The sequence below is a fragment of the Oryctolagus cuniculus genome, chromosome 1, assembly GCF_051225735.1.
Source record: "Oryctolagus cuniculus isolate XC-2025 breed Fujian yellow rabbit chromosome 1, ASM5122573v1, whole genome shotgun sequence".
NCBI classification, from domain to species: Eukaryota; Metazoa; Chordata; class Mammalia; order Lagomorpha; family Leporidae; genus Oryctolagus; species Oryctolagus cuniculus.
The window spans coordinates 151,572,631-151,583,857 of NC_142867.1; the positions used below are offsets into that span (position 1 = coordinate 151,572,631).

The window sequence follows — 11,227 nt, forward strand, 5'->3', positions numbered from 1 at the left end:
TTTTATAAAACATAGATTCAATCTCAAAATCAGAAACCAAAATGAGAAATAGGCCAGAATATCCAACATCCATACCCATGCCAAAGTCACACAAACTGCACTATTTGTCTTAATTTTTTAAGATTTACTTATTTGAAAGGCACACTTACAGAGAGAGAGAGATGGAAACAGAGACACAGACAAGGAAATCTTCCACCTGCCAGTTTACTCCCCATATGGTTGTAACCCAAGCTGAAGTCAGGATCCAGGAGCTTCATTCAGGCCTCCCATGTGGATAGCAGGGGCCCTAGCACTTGTGTCATTTTCTGTTGCTTTCCCAGGTACATTAGTAGGGAGCTGGGTTGGAAGTGGAGCAGCCAGAACAGGAACATGTGCCCATAAAAGATGCCAGCATTGCAGGTGGCACCTTAACCCATACTGCCATAACACAACCCTTGTTTGTTTTATTTTTGAAGGTGACATAATTTTAAGGAGTCAGAGTTCTCAAAAAAGTCACATTAGCTCATTAATTTTAAAAATTGCTGTGTATTGAGATTTAATGCTATAACGAGTACTCAAACAATATATTTCACTTTGTGTTTTTATGGGGGTGCAAACTGTCGAAATCTTTACTTAATGTATACTAAACTGATCCTCTGAAAAAAAAAAATTATCAACTCCCAACTTGACTCTCACTGGGATTAAACATGACAATAGGTCTGATCTGATTTCATCATCATTAAAAAAAAATCATCTATTATTTTTCACTTTATGTTTCTGTGTGAGAGCAAACTTGAAATCCTTACTTAATGTATACTAAGCTGATCTTCTGTATATTAAGATAATTGAAAATGAATCTTGATGTGAATGGAAGGGGAGAGGGAGTGGGAAAGGGGAGGGTAGTGGGTGGGAGGGACGGTATGTGGGGGAAGCCATTGTAATCCATAAATCGTACTTTGGAAATTTATATTCATTAAATAAAAGTTAAAAAAAAAAGAAAAAAAAATTGCAGTGCTGGAGTTTCATTATCTTGGTACAAAATTGTTGCTTTGTAATAAAATGTAAATATCCTAATAAAGTTAAAAATTTGTGAATTGTCTAGTTTTTACACTTTAAGCTGCCATAGGGTAGGACCCCATGGTTGAGAACAAGTTTGAGAGGAGGATTAAAGGAAGAAGGAAGAGAGGTATCTTAATAGATGGTTGGGTCCTCAATAACAATATCTGCTTCACATTTTTTCCTAGACCACTGTGACATATGTCACCATCAGGAATAAATACACCTTGGCAAGAGCACATAATAATGAGGGGCTGTTTACAGAATATATTCTTTCTTAGCAAGGAAACAAGATCTGCAATTGACAGGTGAGATACACCCATCCTCTCGGAGCAATCTGACATGTAATGTCATTTTTCTACATCAAACACACCTCAGTCCTGTGTTCTGCAAAGACTTTAAGAACAGAGTCTTCAATGACTACATTCTACTATCATATCCATCCACAGTTCCAGAACATACCACACATCCCTCTGCACCTGCTAGAACTTCAGATGTGCACTGGACAAAACAATGCTACAGAGATACTTCTCCTGTTCTGGGTGCATAGCTGCTGCCCAGCTCTGAGTTACACTGCTATGAATCTCTTTCCAAGCTTCTTTTGGCTTTTTTTTTATTTGTAGACAGTAGTGAGGCTAAGAACAATAGAAACAATTTTCCCCAATGCTCAGAAGTCATAAAACCTATCTTCCTTTCTAAGTCATATTATTAAAACCATGTTTTCTTCCCATTGCCTTCCCTGTAATCTGTATTTAAACAATTTCCTAACCATGCCTTCTTTGTGAAGGGCACACTACTACAACTGAACAAAAAAGCATAAATGGTGAGTAGGAATTTTGGCTAACATAGAGAAGGCATCAGTCAAGGAGGTCAAAATTCAGTTAGAAACATCCTCAGCTTTCCACCCAACAGTTCATATCCCTTTAGACTATTTCTTACTCTTTATGTTCATATTGAATGAATGCTCATTTCATGGGGATTTGGGGTTGAATATATATGTTCATAATTCATTAGTTTGTGCAGATTTGTCTGTTACTACCAAGGCAGGTGATACTGAAATTATCATTCTCTATAAGATTGACAGCAGTATGGTTAAAAACTATTTCAGAGAGAAGCTAACTTCAGTCTTAACAGTCCTATCTGTGAAATGAACTTTTAAATTTTTTTAACTTTAATATAGTTAGCCTTCCTTTCCTGCAAGAGATATATTCCAAGACTCCCAAGGATGTCTAAATCCTTGGTACCAAACCCTACATGTACTATCATTTTGGTGTGTATGTGTATACATACACATACACAAACACACACACACACACACACACACACACACACACATATATATATAGCTATGATAAAGTTTAATTTATAAATTAGGCACATTGTGAAATTTACAACAATAAGACAAGTAAAATGCTATAGTGTAATAAAAGTTATTAAATCCTTATCAATTATTTCTGGAATGTTCCAAGTAATATTTTTAGCTGGGGGTCACTGTGGGTAACAACCTGCTGAAAGTGAAGCCACAGATGAGGGGTACTCCCTCTAAAGCATAACATCTGATGCACATGCAGATCATTACTGTACACTAATAAGGTCTGATGGACAAGAGGATAATGCAGGAGTTAAAAGTTTTCACGTTGAAGTAGTATTTAAAATATACATTAAACTGATATTAAAATTTTAACCTCGAGCTATATTTGAAAGCCATAAATCTGTTTAAAAGATCAGTAGGAACAAAGAGTTCATCTGTTTATAAGGCTTTTTTATAATATAAATAATGAAATCTATAGATATCACTCAACTACAACATACTCAACAAATCAAAATTTTTATAGATGTAAAAGTTGTGTATTACACATTGAAAAGTGGATGTGATATAATTAACATAAACAAATGAACTAAACATTGGTGTCTAATGTACCTGTGACATTTTTAAAGCTAGACTGTTATCCTAACTACAGAATTCATAACTTTCATCCTAATACTCATGACTAAATAATGTGAAAAGATGTCTTAATTCCTTTCTTGGGTTAATAATGGAATGCATTTAAAAACTGTATTTCTCATCCCAGTCAATGAGAGCCTATACAATGCTATTTCAAGTACAAACCTCAGCTGGAATTTTGTTGGCAGAGCTATGAAAAAAGGCCCCATAATAGAAATGCAATTAAGGCAATTAAGGCCAATGTTTATACCTTCCCTCAGGACCTGTGGTACTATCATGACCAGACTCTTGTCCCTTCCAAATCGTGAAAGCTCTTCAATTGCTTGAATTTCAAAAGCATCTGTGAAAAGGAAAAAAGATTTGAAAATAGAAAAGGGAAAGAGGACTCAGGTGTATCTGATTAGTCTGTCTTTATAAAAAGTGTCAATGATAAGAAAAATTAGTAGAAGTTGGCACCTGGAATCTTTCTCAGAATTAATAGATGATTTGAATAGGTGTTCAAGAAAAAGCTTAATTTGGGAAGGCTAATTTAAAACATTTGTGATTTTATTCCCACAATTGCAAACTACAGATTATATAACAAATATTAAATGGTATTTTTAACTATCGATTATTACTTGATTGAGGCAGAAATCAAAATTTCTAGGGCCAGATGGTTTGAAAGAATTGAACACTAACATCAAGATGCAACTTCAAGTCACTGTAGTTTTGGAATGCTAACTACCATTGTGATGTAGATTAGGTATGAATACTGAGTATTTTGTTATAAAGAGCAATTTTTATATGGCTTCAAATTTCAGAGTTAGAAATACCTTTAAAACTATCTAGCAAGACTACAGATCCAAAGCTTGAATTCGTTTTAGAAGCCAAAGAGTTCTAAATATAGAAGGAGATGGGGAGTCACTCATCTAAACTCCCAGCACCTAGAAAGGCATATTCACTAAACAAAGAATGGAGACAATTCCCAGAAATTTAAACCTACAGACGAAAAATACATTTTTGGTAGGGAGCAGCCAAAATACTTGGAAATCATGCACTTATCTTCAGTACTCTGAAGTACTCTAGTATCGTTAAAGGCAATAAGTGAGTGATTATTGAGTATCTTTCAAAAGCCAGCAATCATGCAGATGAAGTGGGTTAGTAGAGAGCATCATCTCCTGACCAAGCAAACAACTTGTGAGTAGCTATTAAATGATCATGATGTTAATACAAGTAACTCATGAATTCCTGTCTCCAGCCTTGAACTCACCACTAAGCTCTAAATTCATCTATCAAACCACCCCCTTCACATCTTTACTTCTTGTCTAACAACCATCACAAAGCTAACAGAAATAAAATAGAACTCTTGATTTTCTCATCCACTTATTTTCCTGCATAGGTTCTCACATTTCAAAACGTGTCACATTTACCAAGCACAGAAGCAAGCTCTCTTTCTTGCCTTTTTTTTAAGATCCATTTTTATTTATTTGAAAGGCAGAGTGACAGAGTGAGAGACAGAGAGATATATCTTCCACCTGCTGGTTCATTCCTCAAGTGGCTGCAACCAACAGGACTGGGCCAAGCCAAATTCTAGAGCCTGGAAGTCCATCCACATCTCCCATGTGGCAAGCAGTATCATAGGTGCATGGGCCACTGTCTGCTGCTTTTCCAGGAACATTAGCAGGGAGCTGGACCAGAAGCAGAGAATCCTGGACTTGAACCAGTGCTCTAATAAAGGATGCCAGCATCACAGGTAGTGGCTTAACTTCAAGTGCCACAACACCAGCCCCAGCCCCTCTTGCTTTCTTTTCGACCTCGCCTCCCACCTCCATTCAATCCATTATAAAGCCCTGTTGGCTCAACCTCCAGAATCCAATACCACTGCCATCATGGACACAGAGGTACTTTTTTTTTTTATTTGACAGATAGAGTTAGATGGTGAGAGAGAGAGACAGAGAGAAAGGTCTTCCTTCCGTTGGTTTACCCCCCAAATGGCCACCAAGGCCGGTGCTGCGCCAATCTGAAGCCAGGAGCCAGGTGCCTCCTCCTGGTTTCCCATGCAGATGCAGGGACCCAAGCACCTGGGCATCCTCCACTGCCCTCCCTGGCCACAGCAGAGAGCTGTACTGGAAGAGGAGCAGCCGGGACTAGAACCCCGCGCCAATATGGGATGCTGGCGCTGCAGGCAGAGGATTAACCAAGTGAGCCACGGTGCCGGCCCCACAGAGGTACTTTAGCATCTGGAAATCTGGGAGAAACCCCATCTGCTTTCCCTGTTCCTCCTCTTGCCTCCCCCCAACTCATATCTCATTAAAAGAACCAGAGAAACTTCTTTACACTGGGGCCCATAAAATTGCATTATCCATAGCATTTTTCTCATTCTTGACCTCATCTAGTACCACCCTCCTCTCGCCACTGTCTTCATGCCACACTGACATTTCTGTTCCTTGAATATGAGAAAAATACATCCTCCTGTCCTTTAAGAGTTTGATTCTTTCTGCTTTGAGTCTCCTCCCTCTGTTATAAAGCTGACTATTCTTCCTACTGCCTCAAATCAGTTCTCCTCAGAGGTACTATGTCTAACCACCCTGCCTAACAAATCTACCTCTGCCCAAGTTGTCATCACTCACATTACCTAGAGTAAGAAACTTCCCAGCACTTAAAAGTGTCAGAAATTACCTTTCATTTGTTTCTTGTCTATCTATCCCCCAGAAAACTGTGTATTCACTGCTAATATTAGCACCAGGACCAAGAATATAGCTGCCCCATGACAGATATTTAATAAATATTCGACAAAAGAATGTCTGAAATGCTCAAACACATCGTAGACACTGAGAGAAAACCGTCTACCCTGCACTCTGCATACAGAAGTGACCCAAATGAAGAGACTTTTTGTCCCTCCACTTAATTCAGTGTAAAAGAACAACTGAAAAGCTCACTTATTTCAGGTTCTCTGAGAGAAGCTCAACCTTAAAAGTACAGTCTTGGTGTAAGTCCATGTGAGAAACTCCTCCTTCCCTTCCAGTCAGGACCTGTGCCCCACCCTAATCCTTCCTCCTCACTGCCACCAGTGTGGTCTTTCTAAAACATAAACCTCAGCATGTCACTTCCTTGCTTATACTACTTTGATGCCCACCCACTTCCCAGTGCCTGCAAATAGGATTTAAGCTCTGTGTCAAAAAAGACCTCCGTGATCTGACCTAAGACTTTTTCTTCAGATTCATCGCCTGCAACTCCTCTTTACCTCACCCTACATTCTCATTCTCTGTACTGCACACACTCAAAAACACATGCTTATACCAAAGACCTTTCTGCTGTGTGGCTTTGAGGATTTGCATGCACAATATAAAAGGGAAAATGTCCTTTTTACTTTATGTTCCACATGAATTTTTATTTAATGTTCAAGACTCACATTAAGAAATACATCCTCAGCCGGCGCCGTGGCTCAATAGGCTAATCCTCCACCTTGCGGCGCCGGCACACCGGGTTCTAGTCCCGGTTGGGGCGCCGGATTCTGTCCCGGTTGCCCCTCTTCCAGGCCAGCTCTCTGCTATGGCCAGGGAGTGCAGTGGAGGATGGCCCAGGTGCTTGGGCCCTGCACCCCATGGGAGACCAGGAAAAGCACCTGGCTCCTGGCTCCTGCCAGGATCAGCGCGGTGCGCCGGCTGCAGCGGCGGCCATTGGAGGGTGAACCAACGGCAAAGGAAGACCTTTCTCTCTCTGTCTCTCTCTCTCACTGTCCACTCTGCCTGTCAAAAAAAAAAAAAAAAAAAAAAAAAAAGAAATACATCCTCAACTAATTCATTCCTAGTTTCCTCCTCTCTCAACTAGATGTAACTAATCCCTTCATTCTTTCTTTCATGGTCTTCAAAAAATACATGGAAAATGCACACTGTAACCAAACCCACACATGAATTTCAAATTGTTGCACCAAAATAAAAGTAACTTTTAACTCCATTTTTCATGAGCTTTTTTGAAGTATGTGCATATTGTTATGAGAAGAACTCTAAGGATATTTGCAGAAAGTGATAATATGCTCTTAAATTCCTCCCATTTCTACTTACTTCAATTTTTTCCTCTCTCACTGAGTTTGCTCCAGACCAATCTTATCACTAAACTGTGGTCAGATTTCACTTTCCTGTTAATTTCCTCAAACTTATATCCAGAACTGAACACTGTATTTTATACATGGTCCACATAATGGACTGAATAGAAACTTAATGTAGGCATAGGGCAATGTTTATCATGTGACTTTGGATACATCATTTATCTGACTTAGTAGATATGCAATCAATGTTAATTGATTTAATGAATGACAGTGAGTGATGGCTGAGTGTGTTGCACGTGATGAATGATAAACAGAAAATACAGTGAAACAATTATTTCTTTTCCTTCAGATAGTACAAGGCACTCCACTTAATGTAGACAGGTTATATTTGATTTGAGGTACTCACAGAGGAAAAAAAACAAACTATGAGCCTAATTTTCCAGTCATCTGAATTTGCTATCTTTTGAATCTATGAATCTTAAGCCCTATCTCATATTTGGGAAATCGAAATATTGGTCCAAATTTCCTGACTTAACATCTTTGCCTATTAAATGGCATCTTGTTGGATTCATGTATCACTCCAGATCTAGGTCATTTTAACTATTTCACTGTTAACTAATATTTTGTGCCAGCCATGCGATTAATGTACATGTTTTTCTCATGACATACCTGGGCCAGTGACCAGCTCCATCTGACACAGACACCAGCACCCTCTCACAAACATTTATTCAGCCCATCTAGGTAAGAAATCCATTATATTTGATAGAAATGGAACAAAAATTGGCACTGGGCTGCAGTGTACCCAACTCATTTATTATTAAAATATTCATAACTACCTCAAGCTGTGCCTCTATGTGGACGTGATTTTCCTTAGTGTCCCATTTTTTCCCTAAAAACCTTTCTTTTATTAAACCAAAAAATATAAATACCACCTGCTTAAAATCTAAGATTTATAAAATTAATTTTATCCTTTGAAATATTAAAGATTTTTTTAAAAAGTTCAACCACTTTCTCATACCTTTTGACAATTTTCAGTAACTCTAACTTTTAAATGCATTCATGATTTGAATAAAACTTTCTCCCTCAAGAATAACAGCACAGGCCCTTTATCCATCAAATCTTTTTTTTTTTTTTTTTTTTTTTTTTTTTTGCCAGCCATTATCAATTTACCCTGAGTCTATGTTGACTAGAGTTTTTGCTTTGCTAGTTAGTGCAATGGAGTGTGCTACCATCAGCTCAGTTAAGTTCTAGGATGTAGACTGCTAGCATCTCCTCCCAAACCTTCATTCGGTGATCTCATACTGGTAGTTTGAAAATGGGACTACTGTATCATGTCATCTCTTGGCAACCAAGTTCCCTTATAACATATCCCTTGCCATTATTTTTCGACACCTCTTATTTCTTCTGTCTTATCTACCTTATAAAATGAAAATAAGAAAGGGAATTCATTTTTGGTACAAAAATCAAAAGCAGTCATCTTTTAGTTAAAATCTACTTTTGTCAACATGACATATACCTGATGGAATAGAAGATGAAATCAGAGTACATTTCCTGCTGTTACATCAAAGTCTAGTTGGTTTGAAAGCGCCGCTCTGTGAACTTAAGAGCAGGCCAGGCTCCTTTTGTCTTTTGCTCCACCATCCCTCAAGCATCGACACAGAAAGTGCAAGTAATTCACATTGCAGCTAGCAGGAAGGGGTACAGGTAGAGGGGAGGGTATGCTCCCTACGTCAGAGTACAGAAACCTGGAAATACAACTCCTGCTCACATATTATGGCCAAGATCTGCTCTTACATAAGAAATGGAGAGTGAACAAGCAGACAATGAACATACCTAACACAGGCCTTTTATTTCATGTTTCAATTATTTGAAAATCAAGAAAACAAATATAGTAAAAGTTCCAGAAAGTAAAAAAGAGCTCACAGCATCAAGTAAGCCACTCTCTAGCCACAGCCCTCAAACCTCCTAACTGCTCTACCCAGAGAATATTTCTTTTGTCTTTACAGAAATACTCAAAGCACCAAACACAATTTTTTTACTATTTTTATTGTTATGGACCTTCCTGTTTTTCTGCAAATCTTGGCTAATTATGGACTTTTATTTCTTGAAATTATTCTCATAGATTTTTACTGATCTTGACTGGCATTCAGAGTGGTACTCCTTCCAGCACCTATGTCACTCTCTGCCCTGTCTTGCAATTCTAAAGCATGTATGTCTGTTTATCACTTCATTCAGCCACTGTAATCAATCAACTTGATCCCAGTTAATATAAAGCTCATATCAAAAAGGATGAGGAGGAATCACGCAAGATGGCTGAATAGGTTGAAGCCACAATGACTACAGTCACCTTAGGATATGAAATGAAACAAACAAATAAACAAAGAACCACATTTCCAGATAGAAACTTTCCAAGTAGATGTAACAAAAGGAACACTGTGAGGAAAGAGAACAAAGACATGGCTGAGACCAGCCACATGGCACAACCAGCTGGGTGGAAGTCACCATCTGACTAAATCCAAGGTAGGAAGAAGTTACCACATGTCCTACCACTCACAATGTAAGCTGAAGGAGAATTCCACAGTCACCCAATGACTGTCACTTCTGTCTGGGGTCTGAGCAGCTTCTTGGCTCTGAGAAGTGAAGCCACATTGTCTCCCCCGACCCCCGCCCCGGCTCCACCACCCCTGCAGAGTACTGTGATCCGCTGTGAAAAATCACACAGCTAATTTCTGAGTAATCACTTCTGGTAGCAGTGTTGCAGAGTTAGGGCAATTTGTGTGGCAGAGGTCAGACCCGCTGCATCCTGCAACTGTGGGAGTTTTGGGGCATCAGCCCCAGAGCCACACACTTACTTGCTCTATGTGAGCCAGGGGTATTCCCCTTAGCTTCTGGGAACTAGCACCAGCAGAAACCCATAAACAATCTGCTCCCATCCTGGGAGAGCTAGGTAATGACCGCACTGTAACCTGCAACATCAGGACTCTAACAATCAGTTCTAAGTTCTTCAATTCCATTAGATTATACCTGGTAAACTTAGGGAGAACCTACCTCTCTGGACTCATGCCTACCAGGGCAAAATCTCCTTGGTAGCTTTGGGATCTGTAAGGAGAGAAGGCCTATACTTCCGGGAATGGAGAGTCCCTACCCACACTTCCGGGGAAGAAAAGTCCTTGTCAAGGTCCCCACAGGTGCCTAAAGGTCAACCAATTAGGATCAGACCTGCGTCAACCTTTAACCCCGACACCCTGTATCTATAAAAGGAGCCCTCCCAACCTCTGACGCGTGACTTCCCTGCCCCCCACTCTGCTGGGATGGGAAACCTCGCCCGGGAGCAGAATCCCAATAAAAGCTTGTAAATTAATTGATTCATCTGCCTGGGAAGATTTGTTACACACCAGACAACCTGCACTCCTGTGTCCCTTATAATAACCCTGTGGGACTGGAGTAGGGTCCAGTTCACATCACCCTGTCCCAGGACTAGGATTGATGGTGTTCTAAGGCATACCACCAGCTGCACTTTCCTAGCAGGAACTGAGGACGAGCCTATCCACATCACACAGAAAGACAAAGAAACAAGCCAAGTGATATCCTGCATACCATCTAAACCATAAACTCTTTTCCAAGAAAACTTAGTCTATAAGGAAGGGACTATTATACTAGATATCCAAACATCCACATAGAGACACAGGAAACATGAAGAAGCAAGGTAGCATGACAGCTCCACAATAACATAGCAGTTGTCCAGAATTAGATCCTGATCTGTAGGAAATCTATGAAATTGGAGAAATCAATTTCAAAATAGTGACTGTAAGGAAACTCAATGTGATGCAAAAGAATACAAATAGATTAAAGAAATGAGGAAATCAATAACAGGAATGAAAATATTGTTAAGGAGAAACAAATCATTAAGAACCACCAAATAAAAATTTTGGAGATGAAATCTTTGATGAAACAAAAAAGTAACAATTGACAGCTAGAACAGCAGAGAAGACCAAATGGAGGAAATAATTTCTGATCTCAAGGCAAAGACTTTTGAAATAACCAATTCCAACCAAAATAAAAAGGAAATAATTAAAAAGAATGAAAAAAGTATACATGAAATTTGGGATACCATTAAACAACCAAATAATCATATTATAGGTATCCCTAAAGGAGAGTAGAAGGAAAAAGGCATTGAGAATCTGCTAGATGAAATAACAGTTGAAAACTTACCAGGTCTT

General features: G+C 39.1%; 1 long non-coding RNA gene across 1 annotated transcript in view; it reads right to left on the minus strand.

Moving 5' to 3' along the window:
* Positions 1 to 10,188, minus strand: part of LOC149128699 (uncharacterized) — a 76,484-nt gene extending 66,296 nt beyond the window's left edge. Inside the window, exon 1 of the long non-coding RNA XR_016236616.1 lies at positions 10,056 to 10,188. This is a non-coding gene — a long non-coding RNA (uncharacterized LOC149128699). The remainder of the gene's footprint in view (positions 1 to 10,055) is intronic.
* Positions 10,189 to 11,227: the final 1,039 nt, after the last annotated feature.